Genomic DNA, 6,528 nt, shown 5'->3' on the forward strand with positions numbered 1-6,528 from the left:
CGGAAGACTTCTCTCTCTCTCTCTGTATCTCCTTTCTGTTACTTAGCCTTTCAAAAAAATAAACATAAAAAGTTTAGCAGGGTATAGTAATATTATATGGAAAAAAATCTATTTTTAATATATAGGAATTCTCTGAAAAGAAGGCCTATCAGTGTATTTGCCTTTAAATCTAACACCTATATATCTACATGGCTCCAAATGCAAAACTCCACAAAATTATTGCATACACACAAATGACACACAATCAACAGTCCTTGATATTGATGCTAGTATTTACAAAAATCCTTGGGGGTGGAAATTTTTAAAGTCCAAATCATCTCACAGCATTTCAAGGACTAAACAACAGAGCAGGCATATTCAAGGCCAAGCAAGTCGATTTCTTCCAAGTTCAACTCTGAAAACTGTTGGCAGAAACACACAGTTCTGATTCAAAGGAACATATGTTCTGGGATTTTTAAGTAACATTTTAACTGGAAAACAGAAAAGTTGTTTGGAAACCACAGAGTACAGTGATAGAGGTGGGTGGATAATAGACTTTCGAATAGGCCAAGACACAAATGTGTTAGACTTTTTTTGAGAGAGCTTCACGTAGTTGGATTTTGCACGTACATAGCATTCTGTTATTCTCATTTTGGCTTCTCCAAACTCAAGTGACAATGTGGCAGCTTTGTTATTTTGGAAGAGATCCATAATTCAGGGGCAAAAGACAACAACCACAGTCTGTTCCTCTGGGAACAGTCACCCATTAACAAGACAAGTTCAGCCAACTCTCCTTACGAGTGACTGAACTCTATGTGAAGTACATGCAAGGCTCATGGTTAAAAAAAAAAAAAAAGCAAGCAAACTGAGCCTGAATATTCTGATTTTTTGTATAAATTGGCAAATTTTCTCATTAGATTATTCAGAACGGAACAAGCACACTTTCTGCACAGCTAATTTCTAGGCAAGTACATCTATGCATAATCTTTGTGGTCTTCATCTCTCTCCTCCTCACATCCTGTCTGGCAGCCTCTCTGAACCCGAGAGCCGGCCCTACTGCCTGGTTCTGCTTCCTGGAAGCACAGTTTCACTATGGTGTCCTTCACTGCCTGCCCACCAGAGTACTGACCAAAGCACAGCGGCTAGTCCCCACATTTGTTAATGAAAAATGTACCTTCACTTTATTTGAAAGGAAGATAGATATACGAGATCTTCCACCCCTTGGTTCACCCCCTAAATGTTCGCAGCAGCTGCAGGCCAGAGGAGCCAGGCAATCAGTCTGAGCTTCCCAGGGAGCGGCAGGTACCCAAGAACTTGAGCCATTTAGCGACTGCCTCCTAAGGTGCCTGTCGATGGGAAGTTGGATTAGAAGTGGAGCCAGAAGTTGAAGCAGGTGTTTCCTGTTGCTATGTGGATCCTGTGCAGCACCTAACTGTCTAATTAGAGACCCATCCCTCCTAACTGCTTTGGTCACTGCTCTAAGTCTTTGAGATACAACAGTGCAGATGCCTTTTTTATATTCAGTTTACTTCAAAGCTCTCTGAAAATAACTCACAAAGAGAAATGGCTATGTTTGGAAGAGCTGCTTTAGGGGCTGGGCCCTGTCAGGAGCTGGCTTCCTAAGTCAGGATACTAATGTTTCAACCCCATCACCCCTTACGTAAAGGTTTGGGTTGAAATCTGTGGATACATTCTATTTTTGCCTAATGTTGCTCATTTTTTTTTTTCCTGAAAACTACTCAGAAGGTGTAGTTCATCTTTGTGTTTTCAGCACCTGGTTGCAAAACCCACTGAAACTGTAGTTTGAAAATGCTTGAGTGAGTCAGAAGTTAAGAGTTTTTGTGGGTTGCATACATAATTCTGAACCACACTATATATATATATATATATATATATATATATATATATATATATATATATATATATACCTAATATCATGAAGAAAATAATATAGTCCATACCCTATAGTCTAAACGCACAGAACTTGGGGCCAGCTGTGATTTGCAATCCGGGTTCTTTCACTCACTACTTGGAGAGCTGTGGGCAAGTTACCCAGGTTGTCACATTGTAAGTGGAAAGCCCAAGGATGGGGATGGGAGGCGAGAGCGGGTAAGAGGGCGGGTGGAGGAGGGGCAGGCTTGTTCCTCTTACAACAACCTTCCAGGGAACCCCAGTGGTGCAGTGAAGTCACTGAGGCACTGACATCCCTTATGAGCAACAATCTGAGTTCCAGCTGTTCCACTTCTGATTCAGCTCCCTGCTCACGCCCCTGGGAATGCAGTGGAAGATGGCCCAAGTGCTTGGGTCCCTGCACTCACCCTGGAAAAAGCTTCTGGCTCTCGCCTTCGGATCAGCTTAATTCCAGTCATCATGACCATTTGGGGAATGAACTAGTAGATGGAGTCTCTCTCTTTCTAACTGTACTTTAAATAAATACATAAACTTTAAAAACAAAAGCAAGTGGGCCCAGTGTGGTAGCCTAGCAGCTAAAAGTCCTCACCTTGCACGCTCTGGGATCCCATATGGGCACTGGCTTGTACCCCAGCAGTCCCACTTCCCATCCGGCTCCCTGCTCCTGGCCTGGGAAAGCATTGGAGGATGGCCCAACACCTTGGGAACCAGCACCAGCGTGGGAGGCCCTGGGGCGGCCCTTAAGCATTGATTTTATGTAGCTTTCTCTGTGCTTTACACTTCACAAAGTAAACAAAATGAGGCTATCAGAGGCCTCATTTCCTTAAGATCATCCACACTGACACCAACCTGCTGAGGCTCCAGCTGCTAGCTGGAAACACTGCTTCTGAGATATGCCATGGATGAATTTCACGTGGTCTCCCTTACTGTAACCTTAGCTTGAGATCCTTCCTTACTTTTACAAATCATTTTGGTTAAAACAGTCTACCAGTGGACTTACACTTACAAAACCTTTGCCTAAATCAATTATACATTTTATCTTAAAAAAAAAAGTCAATTTAAATTTACAGTTCAGTGGGAAGATGTTAGAAGCGCACAGTTATCTCCTTCAGGAAGTTTTCCTTGAGTGGCTCACAAAAGTCACTCCAAAATGGACTGTACTACTGAAACATAATCTTGCAAACACTGCCCTGAGAGATCTGATCAGGCCCCATAAAGCAGAACACATTAAAAACATCTGTGATTCCAGTTCAACCTCACAGCAAGCGTCCCACACCATGTGACTTGTTTATCAGCCATGCCTGGGGTGTCGAGCAGTGTGCTCCGGGCCTAAGCTCAAGGTATTCACTGAAGACGGAAGCAGCTCTTTTGTTTGTATTCTGGCACACATTCCTATCTTGGTAGAAACAAGGCAGTTTCCCCACTTGAGGGCTGCTTTCTAATTTCCATTTTTAAAAATACTTACTTGTTTCTTATTGGAAAGGCAGATTTTACAGAGAAAAGGCAAGACAATGAGAAAGCTCTTTCATCCACTGACTCACTCCCCAGATGATTGCACTGACTCAAGCTAATTTTCTTTGGGGGTCTCCCACATGGGTGCAGGGTCCCAAGGCTTTGGGCCATCCTCAACTGCTTTCCCAGTCCACAAGCAAGGAGCTGGTGGGGTGTGGAGCAGCGGGGACAGGAACTGATGTCCATTTGTGATGCTGGCATTTACAGGTGGAGGATTAACCACTTGAGTCAATGCATTGACCCTGACTACTTCAATTCTTATACACGCTGGAAATATTCTCGTGTTTGGCCGTCGTGTTTCAATGCTTAGTTTTTAAGTGATTAGCTAATTGGAACAGTCTTACAATCTTATTATCTATTAACCAATGTGTACTTAGGGTAAACTCAATGTTAGCAAAAGTTATTGGAGCTGACACTGTAGCACAGTAAGTTAGGCCACTGCTTAGGACATTCGCAGCCCATATCGACGTGCTGGGTCAAGTCCTGGCTACTCCTTACTTTCCATTCAGTTTCCTGCTAATGTGCACAGGAGGAAGTAGACGTTAGTCTGAGTGCCGGGGTTGCTGACACTCACACTGGAGACCAGATGGAATTCCTGGCTTCCGGCTTTGGCTTTGCCTAGTTGAGGCTGTTGCTGAGAGTAAGCCCATGCAGAGAATATCACCCTTCCTCTCTTGGTCATTTTGGTCCTCACTCTCTGTCATTTTGCTTTCCAAATAAACTAATCCTGAAGAGTCAGCTTGGCCAGTAAGGTTGGCTTGTTCTTGTGTTTTTAGCACTATCCCCACCATCTTATGCCTGTCGCTCCCACTTGAAGATCATTCACACAATATCCTTAATGAGATACAGATGTTGCAACATGCCACTGTGTGTTACTAGTGCATGGAAGAAATCCCGACCACTGTGCACTGTGCTGTCTCCTGCCCTTCCACCCAACACAAACACTGTGCAACTGCCCATAAATAGACAGCCTGAGTCAAAGCCAGGAACTTCTTCCAGGTCTACCATGTGCACGAAAGGGGACCAAACACCTGGGTTGCTTTCTGCTGCTTTTCCCAGGCCATCAGTAGGGAGCTGGATGAGAAGCAGAGCAGCCAGAACATGAACCTGTGCCCATAAGGGATGCAGCATCCCAGGCGGCAGCTTTACCTGCTGCAGCACAATGTACAACCCCCACCCCCCAACTTTTAGTAACGATAAATGCTTGTGGGTAAAACTTCACGGACCTTAGTCCAATGTCATGGATCCTTTGCACCTCATAGGCATTTTCTGTTAGTTCCTGGTGCCAACCTGGAGGTTTTAGAAACAGGCTCCAAGTGCACAGCTGGAAAAACCTCAGGCCAGGCCTTGCTCTGCAGGCTGCCTTGGCAAAGCTGCTTCCTCTGCTAGTCATTAGGGGCTCTGCTTGTTCTGCAGACACTGGCAGGCGGGTTTTCAGGATCGACAGGTCAAGGTTAGCTCACTGTGCCACCTCACTGCCCCTGACACTGCATCTCACTCTGGGATAAAAACATCTCTGAATCTACAATGGTGGGGTTTTAGCTACTGAAGTAGAAAAAATATTAATATATGGTTTGGCTTAGAAGCCTTTCTGCATGTTCCTCAGTCACCTTGAGCCTGGAGGACAATGATAATCCATGTGCTAGTTTGTTATCGTTTGTCCTGGTGAAAGTCATGGTTTTTAAAGAGTGTGGCTGATGGGAAGACAGCGGCAGTAACAGGGAGAGGAAAGAAGAGAATACCTTTATATTCCTAGAATTGTGTGCACGGAATACATTGAATCTGTTTAAAAAAAACAATTACAAAGTGTAAATTCTATGAATACGGAAACCCATAAACAAATGAAACGAAATGAAAGGGAATCAACTATTTAAAAAGTAGCCTTAAGAGAATCAGAGACAGCATCAAGATAACACCAGGAAATGGACCCTCGGGGATGTTCGACTGGCCAAGACAAGGAACACTAGCTGCTGCAAGAACTGACCTCAAAATGTCCGGCTTCCCAGAGGATACATCCATTTCTCTCTCCTTTCACAGCACACTGCAGTAGGTGAGCCTGCAGGGCTGCCATCTTCAAAGACAGGGCTTCAAGGTCGCCCTGGTGCACGGGTGAGGCCCTGGGGGGGGGGGGCGTGCAGGGGAAGTGGGTGCGGGAGCTAGGGCACCAGGCGGGAGGATTCAGGAGAGCTGAGGACACCTGCCTTCTCCTAACTGCCCAGTGGGGATCAGATTCCAGAGTGGAAGAGCCCTGTCATCATGCAAATGGTCCGGGGAATGTGATCTGACTATCTGGGAAAGAGAAACTGGCCTTGCTGAGCATCCAGTTAGGCTCTGTCACAGTTAGCAGTTTCACGGCTCTGGACAGGGCATGCTTAGGCCACAGCCGCAGCATTCCCAGGTCCACTTTAGAAGAGTCTTGGGAAGACTCCCACTCTGCTCCTCGGCCTGCCCTCATGGGAGGAGCACACCAGCTCTAGCTTTGCGTCTTGCTGTTCCTTGAACAAGTCACCATCTTCCACATCTTTATACTCTGGCATGTGGCTTGAATGTCAACGTCTGTCCAGTTCTTGTTAAAATTCTTTTCCAATCCCTCCCCCACTTTTCTCCAAATCTAGCAAGCTCTTTCTCATCTTCAAAGACCTAGGACAATATTTACTTCCTCCATGAACTTCTCTCTGGTGACAGGGAACGCAGACAGGTGTTGTCACCTTCCTTGAACTCCATGCTTGCACTATGTGACAGCCCGACTGCTGAGTCCAGCAGTCTGTAGTACAACTCCACGGACTGCGTGTGTTCACCTACACACCTGGTCACTGTGAACAGTCCAGATTCTCACGGATGAGGTCTGAGGCTTCCAGACCTGCCTAGCTAAGCAGAGGCCCGGAGAAACAATGGGTGCTCTCTGCTTTCCCATCCCTGCCACATTGTCACACATCTGGTGTCTTCTAGCTTTGCTTTTTTTTTTTTTTTTAAATTGTAGTAAGACACATTCCACAGATCTCTGTAACATTTTCATCTTGCAAAGCTCAAACTCTATAACCACTGAACAACTCTCCTCTTCCTCTCTCTCCGGGGACCCCTGAGAGCAAACATTCTTCTACTTCCTGTTTCTGCCATGTGTCCATG

This window comes from Ochotona princeps, chromosome 28, assembly GCF_030435755.1.
Source record: "Ochotona princeps isolate mOchPri1 chromosome 28, mOchPri1.hap1, whole genome shotgun sequence".
Classification (NCBI taxonomy): Eukaryota; Metazoa; Chordata; class Mammalia; order Lagomorpha; family Ochotonidae; genus Ochotona; species Ochotona princeps.